General features: G+C 35.8%; 1 pseudogene; it reads right to left on the reverse strand.

Annotated features, from left to right (window-relative positions):
* Positions 1-2,443: 2,443 nt before the first annotated feature.
* LOC149534345 (nucleosome assembly protein 1;2-like) lies at positions 2,444-20,463 on the reverse strand (annotated as a pseudogene).
* Positions 20,464-20,738: the final 275 nt, after the last annotated feature.

Here is a 20,738-nt window from a genome sequence, read left to right on the forward strand (position 1 = left end):
TAAGGCATTTGAATTGTTTTATTGACTGCCTCCATGAAATGTTGTCTAATGGCAAGCCAATATTGTAGGATATGCATATTGATTTTTTGAATATATCTACACACACACACACACACACACACACACACACACACACACACACACACACACACACACACACACACACACACACACACACACACACACACACACACACACACACACACACACACACACACACACACACACACACACACACACACACACACACACATGCATGCATGCACATATGCGTGTGTATATTTATATAAGAGAAAATGAGTTAAATATATGTGCTTTACCAACATCTCTTGTCTGTGCCAAAATGGAACCTTTGAAATGGGTTATAGACATCTATCAAAGCATAAATGATAGAGAACTATTGTTGGATGTTGTTACCGTTAGCTTGGTAGACATGCATGCAAAATGTGGAATCATAGTCTGCTTCTGCATTGTATAGCATGGTATAGTTAGTACTATTACTAATACTACCACTACTATTGACTAATCTAGCCTCCTGCTGCTCCTACTGGCAACTAAAGTATTGTATATAAGCCACTTCTACTAAACAGTGTATACAAGACCCTTATTTTTCCTTTTCCCTTTCTTCCTTCTCCACTAAAAAAGATCATTGCAGAAACATAGATCACAACAGCACATCAAAAGATAAAATATATATCCACTCTTGAATCATAAATGAATGAATGAAGGGAAAAACTAGGTGGTGGCATAAGTTATAACACAATCAATCAAAATTTAATGACTTTTAATTCCCATTCCATTCCCCCAACTTAACAAAAGCTTCTGTTGTGTAGCCCCCTGGTTTCTCTTTATCATTGATTTTTGTGTATGCAAAATGGAGAGATAGAAGAGCCTGTGATTAGAACAACACATCAAATCCATGTACAACAATGAATTGCACTGTTCAGTGCTTGGTCATTCATGACTTTATATTCTTACCCAGCTTGGAAAAATCCAAGCTATTTCTCATCAAATCCCACCTAGCTTTATACATCAAAACCTCACAAACCAGGAAAACAAAAACCATAATCAGTGTCAGCAGATATACTATATAAATATATGAATGCCATGGGAATGTTGTACAGTTGGGGTAGGGGGTTGCAATTGTGTTGCAACTTAGTGCTGATTGTAGAATTAATTTGAAACTGTACTTAAGATAATTATATTACAAATTGTAGAATTAATTAATTTGGAACTACAATAAAAATAAAATTGCATTGTCTTATATCCCTTGAGTTTCCTCATAAAAATGTACACATAATATTCCTACAACCTGCTATTAGTGTGGTTGCGATATAAAAAAATTCTACATGATATTATCCAAATACCTTCCATGTGTGAAATAGCAAGAACTATAATAGTTTTCTTACTGATGCTCGAAGTTTATCAACAACAATGTTCAATTAGCACAACTGTGACAAGACGTAGATCATAACAAATTTTAAATGCAATAGGAATGAAAGAAGGGTTTGCACCTGGCCTATCAAATTGATGATAGCTAGTAGTTGTTGAGATTGGAATAACTTGCAAGATGTGGATTGTTACTAATGTTTTTAGAGTGGAAAATTATGAGCAAATCAAGAAAACTGTGATTTTTTGGCAATCTCTGACAATTTTTTCATAAAAAAATTACGGTTTTTGGACTTCAATAATTTTTGCACCAGTTGTTTTTTTAATTTTTTCCTTAACCTAACCCTGACCAATTTTCTTCCCCAAACTTAACACTAACCCAATGTTTTCCCATTATTTTGAAAAAAAAAAATATTTGTCTTGCCAAGTTATTCACAAGAAAGATATTTTCTACTCAAATAGCTATAATGCAAATATTGTCAAGACTTGGAGAAATATCAATGTTGAATTCATCCTATGTTAAGGCTTGGAGGAAAGCTGACTTAATTCAATATGATCTAATCCTAAAATTAACAAGAAGTAGTCAACACTCCTACACATAACATCATGTCTTTGTTCAACAATAGTTTCCATCTAAAGAAAGACGCTGACAAAAATGCATGATATGAAGGAACTATCTATGAACATACCTGGAAATATACTTCAATATTAGCACCTATAAATTTGCATTTACACTCAATTGCCTGTTGCTGACGTCTGTAGACTCTGTACTACTGCTTGTACTCAAATGGGTGTTATTAAACCCATCCACCAAAAAATTGACTCTAAATTAATCTTATTCCTAATCATAATCTTCTAAAAAGTAAACCCCATAATAAATACCACCAAGACTTGGAAACTACCAAACCCTTAACAAATGCTTACCTAGAATCTAGGCTGGATTTTAAATCCACACTGCTACATTGCTGCAAAAAGATAAATAAATGTTTAACTTCATGCCAAAATTTGAGGAAAAAGCATAAATTTTTGAGCATGACATAATCAAGCAAATTGTCTAAGCACTTTTATGGCCACTTTCTTCCCCTTCGTGATCTTCATCCGCTTCCTCACTCCCATCATCATCTTCATTAGCATCTTCATCATCTTTAGATATACATTCATCATCATCACCTGCTTCCCCAGTGAACCAAGAAACTACATGAGGGATGAGTTTATCCTTAATTGCTAATCTGCAAAAAACACATAAAATCAATGAAACCCAGTACCCAAAAGGTACATAAACCCAAACAATTTGCAATGGATTAAGAAAAAACCCAATCTTAGAGTCTTGCTCCATCATATCTTGTAATTCCTCAGCCTGCAAACCACCCCATAAACTTTTTAGAACACAAATACAGGATGCCAAAAAGTGTATTCTTTGAGAACTAAAGGCTACAACAATAAAAAAAAGTTTGCTCGTCATTACTCACAACATCATCATCAACATCATCATCTTTAGGAACCTTGGGTGGATCAAAGAAATTGAAGAAACTTGGGCATTGCTCAATTTGTCATTGGTTTTGCATTCTTCACTCCCTTCTTAGGCTTCTTCTTCATGACCTTTCAAGTTAGGTTCTTACTGGGTAACCAATCAATTTTAGTTCTGTGTGTGAAATAACTTCACTACATGAATGAAGAAATTCACATAATCTAATTAGCAAAATGAGATATTTGCATTAGACTTACCTTACTAAACGATCCAAGATAGGTTCATTTTCATCTTCCATGTAATATATCTTTGTTAATTGCATTTCACAAAGGAAATATGATAGCTTAGGAAGGTAATGAATAAATTAAGAAATTGAAAGATAAAATAGACATTGAAAGTGTTCCAAGAGAACTACAATGTGAGTACTTACCACTGAATTCTTAAAATAAGAATTCTCATTGAAAAAGAACCCCAACTTGAAACCTTTCTCACCCTTGTCACTGTCAAGGTGAGAACATTGTATATCCTCCAAAAACTTCAAGGCACCTTCATCACATTCTATAATCTATTTATTATTAAAAAAAGTTAGTAAATTCACTGCATTTTGAAGATAGGTAATATTTCTTGGTATAGCCAAAGTGAGTATTGGATACAAGAAAAAGGAGCAACATCCTACTTGCATTGCCAAAACATCATTGTTCTTCATGGTAGCCAGCCAAAATTTAGGAACGCCCTTTTCTGCCATAATGACAAAGATATCACAATAAGCACTTCCCACCAAATATCATAGATCAAATGAACCTTGAATTTGAAACAGTTATTACATACCAACATCATCTTTCTTTGAATCTTCCTCCTCTTTTTTATCATCTTCAACATCTACTACTCCATTCACAATGTCATATCACTACAACGAAATATTTCATTACAAGAATATAGATTACAGAGTGTTGAGCAAAATCAAAAAGTTTTTACCCTAAGAGCTAAACATCTTTTACAAAATTTTGTAGTGAGAATTGTAAACTGAAGTAGTTATTTTGTCTCTTTAATTTCTTACCGACATATAATTATCCAAGAGAAAGATCTGAATAAAATATAGTTTATTATAGATCAAGTTGCTCCTAAAGGATTGTAAAAGTTCCATCTATGCTTTAAGGATGTCATGTCATAGAACCAAAAAGCATTTTCTATTATGATATTATCCTATTTGCACTTGATTAGACATCATCTATTCTTCCATTTTCTTGTTTTTATTCTGAGATATTTTATGGTCAACACTGAAAACTCACCTATAGTGTAAATGAAGAAGACTCGCATCTCACAATATTTGTTGGAATGGACAACATATTTAGTTCAGGATGAAATCTAGGTTATAAGAAGGAAAGACATTATGAAACAAAATAGATAAGGTTACGTGGGAATCGTAGGATAAAAATAAATTCTAGAGAATGCTGAGGAAACTGCACAAGTGAAACAAGATATTGTTATTTAGGAAAATCTCTGTTATGAATCATGCGAACAGAAGATTCAATAATAATGAAAAAATAGCATCTCAAAAAATCAAAGATACAATAGATTAGATCATATAGGAATCCTAGAACAGAAAGACAATCAAGAATATGACAAGGAAATGCTGCATAGGGGATGCTAGATATTGTGTTCCAGGCAAGTCGATCTATAATGAATCTGTAGGACCAGAAAAATGGGTTAAATGCATAACATACTATGAGAAAATCACAAAACTCAATCAACATACGTTAGCACCCACTAGTCTACCATGAAAGCCAAACTAATCAAAAGAAAGCAAACATAATCAAAAACTCCCTTTTCTGTTTGTAGCTCCCATGTCCTTCTTTCTTCTCCAAATGATTGTAGCTCCAATTTGCCTATAGTGCACACAAGATTGAAGCCAAAGCCTATGATGTGGATCATGCCATGAGAATACTTGAAGTTGTGATTTAATGTGAAAGCAAGAATGCAAAATGCAAAGGAGTAGAGACTCAAAGACTCAAGGATTCAAATTTTCAAAACTTAAGCATTCAGATCAAGGACCAAAAATGAGAGAAAGAGTGTCCAATTTATAATCAACACTCAAAGTGAGGGCATTGGATTTGTCACCCATAGATGTGCGATGCAGCAAGAGATTCCTATGATGCATATGATAGAATATGCCAATTGTGAGATTCTATGACACATGAGGGTCAAACTTGGCTAAATGTGGAAGAGAATCTATGACGCGTCATAAGACACCTCAACCCACTTAAAGCCAAAAATCTATGACAAAGAAGCCGAATAGAGACATGCGTAAGAGGTAATAATATTTGATTATGACAAATCTCAGCCAAGTGTCAAAGGAGAATCCACGAGGTGTCATATCCAAGTGTCATGATGATGGAATATTTGAATTAAAAATCCTCTTATTCCACAAAATAAGATTTAGTAGAAAATGAAATTAATGATGGAAAATGGAACTTAGGAAATTAAGAATTTCCATGGTTTGCAGATGATAAACCAATTAATTAATAAAATTAATTAATTGAGGATGATAATTGGGAAGAATAATTAGAAAGAATAGGATTAAATTATGGGTTATTTAATCCTATAGAGAAAATTAGCATATGATTGATTAAATGAATACGACCGTATCCTTTGATGAAAATGTGACGATGATGGATATCAAATAAGATGATGAAAAGGTAGACCAAAGACATGGTCAAATTAATTAATAGATTGAAATTGATAACATGCCAAGGATACATGACATGAATAAATTGATATGTAACATTTAACCGACATTGTAAATGCTACAGGATTGAAATTGATCAATAAGGTTTGATCATAATAACACTGATGGACATTGTCAATATTATTAAAATGGTTGATGATGCCATGATCTGACATTGAAAGCCTCAACAATGTCAAAGATTGAATGACATGAATGATAGTTTGACCTAGCACTAAGAGCCATGACAATACTAATGTTAGATTGATAATATTGATAGGTTTCCAAGGCACTGAAAGCCACAACAATTCTTAGGAGTGGATAAATGATGATTGATTTGGGATGTTTGATATGTTTTGGGTTGATTAGGACCAATTTCAAGTGATTTCAAGTTTATTTGGGGTGATTTCAAGTTGATATGATATGATTCCAAGTTGATTTGATATGATTCTGAGTTGATATGAAATTGATGTGAAAGGGGATACAAATGACAAAATATGGTCAATCTGGCCAAAAGATCAAAGTTAGTAGAATGAGAAAATGGGAAAAATTAGTATGAAGAAGTGATGAGGTCGTAGATGCGAACCATTTTTGAGCATCTACATTTTGCCCCTCTTTGATACAATGTGATTTAGAGCATTGTATCAAAGAATAAGTGATGAGAAAGCCACAACATGCCCCAGTAGGGATGATATATATGGGTGCCCCCTTGATAAATTGTCTAAGATAAGCATATGATAAGTTAATTTATTTACAACAAGAAGATAAAACCATAGCAACTGACAGAATGAAAATCAGAGCTAAAATGTGAAAGTTATGAGGTCTAGAGTGCAAAACAGGGTCAATCAGGAGCCCGAGAGTGATTGCATGGTTTACCACTCAAGAAAAACAAAAAATGATGAAAATGATAGTTCATGTTGTCTATAATGAAGATATGAATCCAAAAAAATTGACGAATTGCAATTCTGAGTTAAAATGCAAAAGTTGTGGGCTCCGGAGTGCAACATAGGGGCTCCGGGAGCAGTTCTGGGTATCCTAGGTCCCCAACTGCGCCCAAAACTCAACCAAGTGAGTCATTGACCCACTTGATAAGCCCAAGTGAACTATGATAGTACCAAGTACATCAAAAATGCACTTGGGAATCCCAAGTGGTCTTAGAAAGTGAAAAATGTGCCCGAGAAGGCCCTGGGGGCCAAAATCAACATGACGGGGGGCAACTAGGAGCCCAAGAGTAATTACAAGGATTAAAACTCCATATAGTGACCAAATAATGAAAATTATAGCTCATTTTTTTCACAAGGAATATATGAGTCCAACACAACTGACAGTTCATAAATAAGAGTTGAAATGCAAAAGTTATGGCCTCCAGAGTGCAACCTAGGGGTTCTGGGAGCAGTTCTGGATAACCTAGGTTCCCAAGTGTGCCCAAACTCTACCAAGTGCATCAATGATGTAGTTGGCATGACCAAGTGCATCAATGATGTATTTGGGAGCCCCCAACTATGCCCAAATAGTGCAAATTGCACCCTAAAAGGCTCTAGGGCCTAGAATCAGCCCGATTGGACTTGGAATGACTCAAAACTGTGCGTGCATGCCCAACATGATGGAAAGATGTCATAACATGAGGGAAATCATAAAAAATGGTTGTATTTGGTCAAATATAATGAGACAACTATTAGACTGAGGTTGAACCATGTGGAAAGCCTCATAAAGTTGATTGACAGTGCAGGATGATGTAGGAATGCATGAATGCAAGATGAAGATGATTTGGTGGATCGGAAGACATGATCATGGTGATGGAGAATGAGATGAAGAAGAGAGATGAGATGAGGAGATATTAGTATGATGGAAAGAATTTTGCTTCTATAAAGTGCACTATATGTCAAATGGAGCTTTATTTTGATATGGCAAATGGAATGCAATGCATCATGGCATAAAGGGCCAAAGCGCAAATGCAAGCCTTTTGCGTAAACAAGCACGATGCAAACAAAGAATGACCTTGTCCTTCCTGAGGCATATGTACATGCCCTAGACTCTCAAAGGTACATTGTAATAGAAAAAAATGGAAAAAGATGACCATGAACCATTCCGGCCAGTCTCATAGATTAGTTTTATATCATCGAGTGGCATAGGAACATGATCAAAGAAAAACAAAGCAAAAAATAAATAACTCACTAAACAACGTGAGCCAACAACTATCCTTGTCCATTATTACTTTCTTTTTAGTGTTTTAGGTGTTTAGATGGTGTTCGAAAGGTTGATAATGTGATAGCACTATTTGTGGATTCAGTTGATAGGTTCGTAGTGACATGTTGGATTGATTGTTGGTTCACGTTGGTCAGATAGTGTGATTGTCTTGAAAGTGTAGTACTTTGAGTTTCAATCTACAAAGTGCAAGTGTGAACACAAAAGGGATGGTTATGCACAGTGAATATGTACAAGGTTTATTGCAAATTTTTGATGGGTTTTGTGATTTTTAGGGTTTTGTGGGATATTTGATGTTTTTGCATGACTAGTTTCTTCAGGACATTTTATGATTTTTAGGGTTTTTTTAGGACATTTTATGATTTTTAGTGATTTTTTAGGGATCGTATGTGAATGTTTAGGATTTTTTCAGGACATTATGTGATTTTTAGTGATTTTCTTAGGACATTTTATGATTTTTAGGGATTTTTTTAGGATCGTATAAGCATAAACAAGTGTTAGCTCCAATCTGTTATGCGATAGGTCTAATGGATAAAAAGAACTTAGGGATATGCCCCCAGTTCAAATTCAAACTTATGCACCATGTAGGTAATATGCCCCCAGACAAGATGCAAACTATGTACAAAGGCCAATGACAGAGTCTGTGTGTAGATTGGTGATGCTTAGGCAAGGTAACAAAGGACATTAACGAGTTCGTGAGCCATGATAAGGGACCAAGGATGTCTTGCAATATGAATGATATGATCAAGGAATGATAGAGGGGGAAAAGACCAGATGGAATCTTGATAGATGGAGGAGCAACACTAATTACACTTGGCGCCTGTTTGCCAGGTTTTCACCATGGTACTTGCCCAAAGCGCCTGTTTGCCAAGTTTTCACTTTTGGATGGAATTTTTCTCTTGACTCAAATTTTTGTGCCAAGATGCCTATTTGCCAGGTTTTCATCAAGGAAACCATTTTTTCATGACTTTTTACTATTTTTTTGATATTTTTTCAGGACTTTTAGATGAAATCAAGAATGTCATTGACAAATGCTGAGAAGATATCTATTGTTGGTGCTGCTAGCTAATGAGCTCTGGATCCATAACTGACCATAACTATGGAGGATTTGTTTCAAGTTTGTAGCTAAAATCAAACCACTAGAAAGGCCTCGAGAGATACCATCACATACCATATGTAAGACAATGTCTATCTCTTGCGAATCAAGGCATCTAAGGATAATTGGGTCAATAGAAATGTCATGTGGGATTCCACTGATGATGATATATGCAAAGGCTTGTTGGATAAAGGACTGATTTTGGTTATAGGACAAATTAGGTAGCTGGATTGGGGGATAAACAAAGGGATATAAGGGAGGGTTGAGAGGGTTGAGACCAATGACCTTCCACATGAACGCTGATTGAGAGAGCTCCAAAAGACTTTGTGGCATGTTGAACACTAGAACACTGATATTCATGGCATCATATTTTTCATTTTGTATCAGTGGGAGCTGCTTAGCTTTTGATTTTTTATAGTCTAATGACACCTTTTTATTTTCACCAAGAGACCTATGCTTGCTATCTTTTTCTCTTTTTTCTTTGTAACTAGAAAGTGGAGTTGGCTCCCCAAAATATGCCAATGTGTTCTCTTTAGAAGAAACTGCTTCTTTATGATCTTCAGTCATAATGCCTTCAAATTCTATTATAAGAGTGTTATCATTGTCGAATCAATCAAAAATTGGTGGTCCACGTTGGTCCCAATCCAAAGGTTTAGGATAACTTGAGGAGATGTCATCATAAGTGTTGAATGGGCTTTGGTTGAAGGTAGATATATGGGTAACTAATTCAATTGGGTCATTGGGGTTATGCTCAGAGACTAGGGGATTGTTGGTTTCAAGTGGGATATCCTCAGATGCCTTTTCATCATTTGAAACATCCATAGTCTTACATGTAAGTACCATGGTACTAGGAGGACCTATTCGTAATGGTTTAAAACCAAGCCCCAAACTAGGAGGTTGTCCTTTTGTAGTGATAGGTTCAATGATTCCTTTTTTTTGAGATCCAAGATCACTATAGCCATCATAGCCTTGTTTCTGCATTATGGTAAACCCAAGTCCATACTTGCTAGGAGATATCAAAGTGGGTTCTCATTATGATTTTGCTTTCTCAATACTTACGGATGTATTCTCATTGATAGAAGTATAATTCTTTGTATTGATGGGAGAAAGTGGTGGCTCCCTAATGTGAGAGACTTGAGACATAAAGTACTCTCCACACCCATTGTCTTCAATCTTCATCTTTTCCTTGGCTTTACTGAGCAGTATATCGACATCCACATACTTAGAGGGATTTGTGGGTTGTGCTTCATCATTTGTTGGGATTTGGAATGCAGTAGCATCTCTTAAATTAGAGAAAAATTGGAAAGGATCTGGATCACCAGGGATGGTAACCTCTACATTGTGATAGGAAAACTTCAGACATTGATGATATGTAGAAGGGACTGCTTTCATAGTATGAAGCCAAGGGTGTCCTAGTATCATGTTGCAATTCATTTCTATATCTAGGACATGGAACAATGTATCTTTAGTAGCTGGACCAACCCTTACAGGTAATGTGATGATGCCCTTGGAGAAGTGTTCACCATCATCATAAGCTTTTATTGTGATTCTTCGAGAGGGATCCACATCATCTTCAGAATAACCCAAATTGTTGACAACCTTAAGAGTACAAATATTCAATCCTGCTCCTCCATCTATTAAGACATGTCTGATTTTGGCATTATGGATGAAGACTTCGAGATAAAGGGGATCATTATGGTTAGGTTTGTCCTTAGGAATATCACGAGGTGAAAAAGTGATATGTTGTGATGCGGATAGGTTCCTAACCATGGCTTGGAACTGGGCAACATCCATGTTATTTGGGACTATTAACTCTTTAAGGGCTTGCTCCAAGATCTTTTGGTGTTGGGGGGATGCACGCAGTAGGTCCAAAATGGATATTTGTGCAGGGGTTTTTTCGAGTTGTTCAACAAGGCTATAATCAACTGAAGTAGAAGCAATAGGTCTAGATGGGGGTACAGGTCTAGTAGAAGTAGTAGGTCTAGCTGGGGCTCTAGGTAGGGTAATCTTGCTACGACGTGTAGTAACAACACAATGAGGGTCTTCAACCTTCAATGTGAATGTGGATATGTGAAAGTCAGACTTATTAAAGCAATTGATGGTGTAGTCATAGCCGGTACATGTGTAATTCACATTACCTTGTGAGTTTGAGTTTGAACTTGAGGGTTTCTCTTTGTCATGATTACCCAAAGGATCTTTGAAAATAGTGTGATCAGAGTTGGATACTAACAGTGATGGATCAACTGTGATGACACCATTATCAATAAGGTCTTGTATTGCATGTTTTAGTTGGAAGCATGATGAAGTCTTGTGTCCTTTGGTGCGATGGTAATCACAATAATTTTTGTCATCCCACCAATCAGCTTTAGTCAATGGTTCATCTTTGATTGGGGGTAATTGCAGGAAGTTATTACTTAGTAACTATTGTAACGAAGTCTCAAGAGGTATCCCCAATGGTGTAAATTTTCTATCCTTGGTTCTAGGATATCTTTTGTCTTGTGTGAAAGTCTCAATTTTCTGTTGTTGAGGTGTTGTTTGATTAGGAGTTTGTGAATTTTTAGGGTTTACACCTTTCAAAGTTAGTTGAGGTTGTGCTGTGCTAATTGTGCGAGCATCCACAATACCATCATTAGTCACGTTCTTATTTTTGGAGAAATTTTTTTCCTTGTCATTAGATGAGTTGGTGTTTGTGTTTTCTTTTTTTATCTTGAGGACTCCCTTACAGATAAGAGCATCTTCAATACTAGCCCCTTTTTTCATTAGTTTAGAAATGTTGCTTGGACTCTTGATTTTGAGTTCATACATTAAGTTCAGGACTAAGTTTTCAATGCACAAGTGCACTTGTTGTTCTTCAGGGATGTCTAATGAGCATTGACTAACTAAGCTTCTCCAACATAGTAAGAACGTGATGAATGATTCTCTTATCTTTTTTTTAGTTGAGAACAAATCAAAAAGTGTCACCTCATTTGTAATGTTAAAGGAAAAGTGGGAGATAAACTTGTTTGCTAGCTCTGATCAAGATTTTATATTACCAAGAAGTTTGGAGTACCATTCAAGTGCAGGCCCACTGGGCTCATCACTAAGTTCGGTACATGAAGCACAAAATTCTCGGATGTGATCAACAGGGTTTCCTTTTCCTTGATATTTTTCAAACCTTAGAGCCTCAAAGTGTCTTGGGAATGGAGGCATATACAAACTTTTATCGAATGGGTTAGGACATAGGTCCCTTTCTGTATATAGAGCCTATTTCTTTTGGACTCCCAATGCCTCGACTTGTTTGGAAAGTTGTTTGAATTGTTGTAATAGTTCCTCATTGGGGTTTTGCATGATGGTCTTTCCTTCAATTCTTTTGTGTCTATGAGTAGACCGTTTGCTGTGGCGAGAACTATGTCTACTTGATTCTGACATTTCTGTGTCTGATGAATCTGATGAAGTGTCACTAGGTGGTGGAGATATGTTGGCACCTCGAAGACAAAAAGGTCCCTATTTTTGGGGAACTTGTTGTGGTGTTTGATGTGGCACTTATTATGGGATTAACTGCGATTGTTGTACCATGTGTTGTTGTTGTGCCGTGTGTTGTGGTTGTTGTTGGGATACCTCTGTTGGTTGTATGTGAGACCATGTGCATGTTTTTTGTTCTAGAGGTATCTGTTGAGGTTGTTGTGGCACATGTTGTTGTTGTAACAAATGTTGTTGGTATGCGATTTTTTGCTCAAGGCATTTTTGGTATTCCAATTGTTGCTTGAGTTGCTCTTGTTGTTTAGCAAACATCATTTGTTGTTGTTGGAATTGCTGCTGAAATTGTTGTTGATAAATTGTGTGTAAGTCAAGTGTGTCCATATGGGATTGCATGTTAGGAATGTTTTATGTTTTCCCCACTTGTGGTTGTTTTCATTGTGTTTGATGTTGTTGTTGATATGTGGGATGTGTGTCAAGTGGATTTAGACTTGGTTGTATCTTGGAAGTGTTGAGTCCTTGTACCATTGTAGGTTGTTGTTGTCGTGGGGGTCGACTACGTCCTTGAGAATAGAACATCATGTTTGTATTGTTGTTTTGGTACCTTTGTGTTTCAGATGTTCCTGCTTGCGACACCATATTGACTTGACTATGAGATGTGTCCCTGTTGGGAATGGCATAATGTCAATAAGACTTTTCCTTTGTGCATCCATAGGGATGGTTGTACTTGATGTTTCACATGTTGTATTAATGACAGGCTCCATAGCATTTGATGCCATAACACTTGGTAAAGTTAAAAGAAAAGGTGTACTTTGTTGATTTGCCTCCAAAGAAGGTATGTTTGGCATCCCTAGAGCACGAGTCCCTTTAGGTGCATCTTGTTGTTGCATCATGTGACTAAAATCAAGTCTTAATGTCCTTTTGGGGTGTTTAGGGATTGGTGGTATTTCATCAAACAAGGGGTTAACATTGATGTGTTCAAATGTACTTTGGAGGATTTCAATTGTTGGTTCTTGATGGGACCTTATAGGTGCCATTATTGTGTTTGAAAACTCCAAAGGTTGTTTTCCCTTGTCTAAGTCCAAATTTATCATGGGTTGGATGTTTTCAATTATTGTGTTGGTTTGATTTTTGGACCTACGACCTTCCAAGTTTGGGTTAAATTTCACAATTTCTTGGGCTGCGAAACGTTTGAAGTTCTTACAAAAACTTTTGTCTTGACATGCCCTAGCCATTTCTTCATTAGTGATGCCATAATTAGTGTTAGAGTCATCACTTAGGTGTACAATACCTTTTTGTATGTTTGATGTGTTAGGTTGGCTTAATTCAAATGCATGTGATCGTTCATCTTCAGGTGAGGTTGGTACACTTCCTCCTCCTGGTGGCATTGGCACAAATATAGGTTCAAAGTCAGGACTCCATTGAACCATCCCATGTGTAGGGGAAGTGTTTGGAGGAAATATCATGGTAGGTTTATTGTTCAAGGTTTGTTGTGCCATAGCTTGAGGATCTTGTGGATACATGTTCAAGGGGTCTGCTAGTAATGGTTGTGATGCCTCAATTTGGTCTTCGTCAAAGATTTGATGGATTTTCTTGCTCGTTCTTTGTCTTGGACAAGGTTTTGGTTGTGCTTGTGCCTCAGAAAACAAAGGTTGATAGAGTTCCTCAGGTCTCTGAGCTGATTGTCTCCTAGTAAGTGCTGGCATGCTACCTAAGAGTGCAAATGCAATGGAATTTTTGAGTGTTTTGGGTGATTTTAGAGTGGTGGGTATGCAAGATATGAGTGTTTTTGGGATTTTTAATTGTTTAGGAATGTTATGAAATGTGAGGAAATGATAAATGAATTATGGTTTTGATGTGAAAAGTGAAAATATCCTAGGGATATTATGCAAATGCAAAATGCAAGGTGATGTTTTGAAGTTTGACTAGAGAGGATGAAAATGACTCTAAGGTATGCAAAATGACAATTAGGGTTATGTTTTGGACTTGTTAAGGATGATAAAGGTTGATGTATGCAAGGTATATCATGCAAAGGATGATTTTCTAGGGTTTTTAATGATGTTTGGGACATGCAAAATGAGGGTAAATGCTCAAGAAGGCAATTTGGTTGATGGACAATTTGATAGGGTTTGGTAGTGAAAATGATGTTAAGGATTTTGATCAATGCAATATGAAGGGGATATACCACTAGGGTAATTCAAAATGACATTTGGGGATGCTAGGGGTAAGTCTCTATCTCCTTATGTTTACCCTTTATTGGTAGCACAAAAATCATAAATCCCTTTGCATGAATATATTTACATAGAAAATGACAATCTAAACATATCAATACTTGTAGATCTTGCAATGCCTCCACTCACTTCTTTACTTTGTGAGGAGGTGATTCAATGTAGCCTGACGAGGTATTGACAAGATTTTGTATCTTGTCCTAAAACATATCATGGAAGAGTTATTAAATCTAGTGATAACTAGAAATTTCTATTATAAACCAAATTCTATCCAGCAAAGGCATTGCCAATTTATCCTGGGCCTTAGAAATTTTACTTCCACACATAGATGGATGAACAGAGAATTCGCCCATGTTCTCACAATATAAAGACAACCATCCTTGTGATTTATGTTTAGAAAATATTTCCAACAAATTCTTGATATGATTACAGTAGAAATTTCCCTTGGAAAAATTATTAATTCTATTGAGACACTTTGGTATAGAGATGTGTGATGCTCATATGAATTTATATGTTACCACAAAAACCTATTGATATTTACTTATAATACTCATTAGAGTAGTTGTTATCATATATTCTTACTATTTAATGATTATTAATTCATACTAATGTAATATCTAAACTAGAATTATCTCATATATGCATCAAAATTAATAATATTTTATAGAAGTTATCTTTGTAAATGAATTGCATACTCCAACTTAAGTTAAAATTGTTATTTTCAAGAAAAAATCTGGAAGATCCCAAGAAGGAACATTAAAATAAGAATAATCAAGAATCAGCTATATGGGGTCTTCATACTGAAAAAAAGGCATACTCATCTTATCTCCATCCCCATTTCCTAGTGACCAAGGGTTAAATCCATTTTGCTTTAGGTTATACAATTATTTTATAGTAAATATTCAGTTTAATGGCAAGTAAAGTGATGAGTTTAGGGGCAATATCAATTGGGCAGGGGGCACAACATTAGGTACATGAGTTATCCTTGGCTACAGTCTATGACTCCAAGCTAGATGCACACTGTTGTTACTGATACACCCTAACACAACATTGCCCAAGGATTATTTAAATGATTTTTCACATTACCTTATTATATACTAAGCCGATCGAGGAGTCAAGGCAAAATAGTATACCAATGCATTTGCTTAATTTCATTAGATTTCTAAAGTTCATGCTTATATTGAATAATGGTTCTAAATTAAACTATGTTTGCAACATACAATAGTAAATTTTTAGATTACACTTTGTGATCCATCATCAAGAGGAAGAGAAAAAAAGGATTGTATAAAAAAAAATTGTAGGCACTATTCAATCCATAAGCATTATTCAATGTATTTGCTAGTAAATAAGGATACAAAAAAACTAAGTAGGAGAGTGAACCTTGTGACAACTTTTCTTATCATCTGCTTACTACAAAGTGAGTTACTTTACTTAAGAGTGGAATCAAGAAAACCAAGTACAACTAGCATAAGGTTTTTTTCTATGGGATGTCCCATGATGATCAAATGGTGTCCCTATTTACGTGGTCAGAAATAACATTTTGCAAAATCAAATGCAAGTAGCATATGTTCCTTACTGCTTCAATAGGATGAATTGTGAAAAATTCAATAACTAGTATTATAATAGAATTTTTTGGTGTAATGGAAGAAGCAAATTGATTAGCATTGTAGTTGAAATCCCAATTCATGGGCAGTAGTTTGTAATCCAAAAGAATTCATACGAGTTGTGAAAATCACAATAACTTGAATTATAATAGAAAATTTTGGTGATATGGCAGAAGCATACCTTGACTAGTAGTGCAGTTACAGTCCTAATTTATCAATTGAAGTAGGAAATTCAAAAGAAAAAGTGTAGATTAGTAGTGCAATTACAATTCCAATCCAAGGATAGTAGTCTATGAATCCAAAAGAACTCAGATGAATTGTGAAAAACACAATATCTTTTGTTAGAATTGAATTTTTGGGTAGAATGGAAGAAGCATACCTTTATTACCAGTGTAATTACAATCCCAATTCATGGATAATAGTTTGTGAAGCAAGATGTTTTCCACCTATTGGTGCTCTCAGAAAGAAAAAGGTTGGCATCATCATCATTTCACATTGGATGGACTAGCTTGATCATACGGGCTTGACAAATCCAAACACATGAATTGCTAAGAAACTTATATTCTATTTGTCTATGATCTTTTGAGACATTGCATTTTTATAGATAGTCCACAGAGCACCGAATTTATAATGCACTTGAATGATCTAGGCAAAAAACTTGGCCTCAGACAACATCAACATTGAAAAAAGCTGATTTGAATTAACTTGCCCTGCTCCATTTATTGCTTCTATAGTTTGGAAAACTAAAAGCCTAGGCTTGATTAACTTGTCCAAACTCATTGAAAATAGGCATGAATGCTTTGCCACAAAGTCTATAGAGAGTTTCATGTGATTGAGCATAAAGTTCTATTTTTTCTTAACACTTTCCTCTGGCATTGTGAGAATTAAAGGGAAAACCTTAACTACCTGCGAGAGGCTGCAAAGTTGAAGATTGTCTATCCTAGCATGTAACACTTTAATAGGAGTTATGTCCACCATGCTCACAATGTATTTGTACATTTTTCCTTCCTTATGAATGCCAATATTTCAAATGAGATCAAGTTCCTTTGGGGTTAGAGAATTGTGCCTCAAAACACGAGGATCTATCGACAAAAACATGGTGAGCTTTGTTCCATGAAAACCAAAACCCTCCCAAAGTTTTTTGCAAGCATTTTCCATGAAGAAAGTAGTAGTTTCTAATTGCTCCAATCAACAAATCATCTGTTAGAAATACAGTCTTGAGAAGCTCAATGTTGGATTGGAGGACTTCTAGCTTTGCTGTTAAGATCTGAGGCAACCCAACTATAATTTCGCTTAGATTTTCCCTCCAAATGTCGAAATCTCTTAGCAGTTGAATCTTTGGCTCCAACACGCTTTCCACACTTGTGACCAAAAGTGCGGGTTGAGATTTAATTATGTTTATAATTTTCTTGTCATTGCATGAGTATGGACTAAGTGTTGGTCAAAATTTCAACCAACACGGGCAAACAAAAAAAAAAAAAAATTTCCTTACATATTCCGACCAATCTAAAACATTTTAATAGATGGTCAAAAATTTTGGTCTAAAAATGGGGTCAAATGTACTAGTGTTTTCTCTTTTTCTTTAACCAGTCATGTATGGAGGTATGTATAAATCTACCTCTTAGATTGATATCATCTTCCTCATCTTTATTCTAGTCAATTGTCAAAGACTTTAATTCACTAGGTTCTTCCTAGCTAGGTTCAATTATATCTGAGCCATCTTGAACCACTCCTATTTTGAATTTCAATCTAAAGGAATTAATTTTTTGCAAAGTCAACCTTGAATGATCTTTTCTCTAAACTTCTCCTTCATCCTTACAATCTTGCCATAGGTCTTCCAATTGTGGAGTTGCCAGTGGGTGAACTTCAAGGCCAAGAATTTGGATTGCATACCCTTTATTATCGAAGTTCCTTCTGCTATGGTAAGAGCCAAAATTGAACCCAAGAAAATTACTCCCAATAATAGATTGGTCATGCTAATACAAACCAATGAACCTAGCTTGATAGGAAAAGCTATTTCTAAATCCTCTTGTGGTAAATTATCCTTTATAATAGAGAACAATTGCCTACACATCTCAACCAAAACAAAATAGTCCAAAGCATAACGTGGCAACTTTGTAGGTTCTTCTTCGAATCTGCCTATCCTTAAGTAAGTGAACCTAGGGAATTATATGAAGTGACTTCCATATTGCTAAATTAATCTTTGGGCTTTAGGAGACAACTAAGGCATCAAAACTTCCTTCAAAGACATATAAACATTCTCCATTAACAACTCATGAACTTTCTTGAAATCTTCCAAGACTTTATCTTTCTGTAGTAGAGGACAATACTAAAAAATTGTTATTTCCCCACTCCATATTCCATGAGGAAGAGGGGTGAGATTACAAGTATAGGTGATGTAGTAAGTCAAATAGGAAGCCATATAAAAATCCTCCCAAAATTATTTAGCACATTTTAGTTGAGACCTTAGTGAACCGACAATAATCTCTGCCCAATCCATCCATTGCTACTCCTTCAAGATAATATATATGTACCTATACATCCATTCTTCAAAAAGAAACACATCAGCTGAACCTTTGACCCTATGCAAAAACACCACCAAGTCATGAATATGGGGTTTTAGGTGATCCTTAGTGATGACTTTGGGTAGCCTAGAACCTCTGTGTTGGTGTAAATAAGTATTTACTTATTACACTTACTTAATTTTACTTAGGTTAATGCATTATTTTATTATTTTTATTTGTGAGACACTTAGGAGTTTGCACACCTTTTTGAGTTGTCATATAGACAACACAGGAGTACACAACTCTATTTAAGCACAAGGTGTCTACAACATTGTTTGCGTGTCACACCCTTGTAGGCTTATCCTCTCATCACCGCACTTACTTTCGTGTTTAATGGAGGATAACCCATATCTGGTGGACATGTGCTTGGTTTTATGACTTATCATGATGCTGATTACGAGGCATTCTAGATATATCTCAGAGGCCTTTATATACAGGCACTCCTAGTGTACTTTCACATTGCATGAAGCATGACATATTGAATACATTGTCATTCTAATCATACTCTCTCTCTCTCTCTTTGGTCTACTATGTGCTTGTGTTTGAGTTCTTAGTTCCTGGGTGGATTTTTCCCTTAGGAAAATTCTTACATGGTATCAAAGCAACTTGAAAACTTTCTCATCATATAGCCCATTCGAGACCACACTTGCATCAGCACCTTAGCCCAAATTTAGAGTACTGCAAAAATTGGAAGCATCTAGAGCCAGATCTGACCTCGCCATTGCATCCAAAATGCTGAACCGGTGAAAATTGACTATAAGCACGCCTACCTTGGCCCAAAGTCGATCGTGAGGCAAATTTTTTTTGCAAATTGGACCCAATTTGTAATTTGGGTATGGTCCTTCTATTGATCTAATTATTTTAATTTCAGATCTGTATTCAATTTATTCTCTGCAATTTTTTTTTTGAATTTTCTATTTTCAAAATTATTTTTTCATCAGTTGTAGAAGCAGAGAAATTTTTTTGGCCAAACCGGGCAGTGACACCTTGGCTTGGCTCTGTGTTTGTTGGTGGGTTTTCTATTAATTTTGCAAGTTTTTTTTATTAATTTTGCGAGTATCTCTATTCAAATCTAGACTATTCAAACCTATAGGCCGTACTATGCATTAAATCAAGCACAGTCACATTTTTGACCGAATTTGTCAACCTCACCGGCAAAAGGGAAACCTCTGGTAGGCTCTTTCTTCTATGTTAGGTGGTAGTTTGCTTTTAAATAGCACATTTTGCACACTCCCAACAAATGTGGGACTATTTCCACTAATTTTTGTCAACGTTGTTCCAAGATCATGCCACATTTGTAGTGATCAGAAGCACGTTATTCTAGTTGCATACTACTATTACCACCCTCATTCTCAGGTTTTTTAATGAACATTGCCTTTTCCTATGACTGTACTTGCCATTATCACTCGTGCTCACATTTTTTAAACCTCTGACAATGTTGCTCTCTCTTTCTCGCACCTGCGAATAGTTTGCCGACTTCCAGACTCAGCCCCTGCCCATTAACATTTTCAATGCATTTAAGTCTGCAGCGAATCGTACCTTCTACACAGGTGATTGCAATCCCAACCAGCAATACCTTCAGTGTGCAATTTAATATTTTTTGCCAACATCACATTTCTTACACTGCAATCCATTTTTCGATTGCTGTTGGTGGTTTCCCGCCAAACGAAAAGTATTTTTCAACTTGCGTAGTGATAGGTCTTCCTGCCTGTGGGTGTACAACTCCACCATGTGCATAGATCAACATCTCATTAGCCCCAATCAACAATGACAATTAGAATTGCCATGTCACCTGTGGAATTCAAATTTTTTCTCATAGTGCCACATCACTATTCTGTAAAGTACGGACATCCAGATTAGCTGCCACATCATTACAAGGGAAATTTTTTTTGTTGACATCATCAATTTGTGGTGTTAAAATTGTTGGCCATTTGATCATTATTTCTAGGCTTTTTAAACTATAGTGATGACCATTTGACCATCAAATTTAGACTCACAAATTTTTC

This window comes from Cupressus sempervirens, chromosome 10 (assembly GCF_028749045.1).
Source record: "Cupressus sempervirens isolate cs-2001-9-10 chromosome 10, ASM2874904v1, whole genome shotgun sequence".
Taxonomy (NCBI): domain Eukaryota; kingdom Viridiplantae; phylum Streptophyta; class Pinopsida; order Cupressales; family Cupressaceae; genus Cupressus; species Cupressus sempervirens.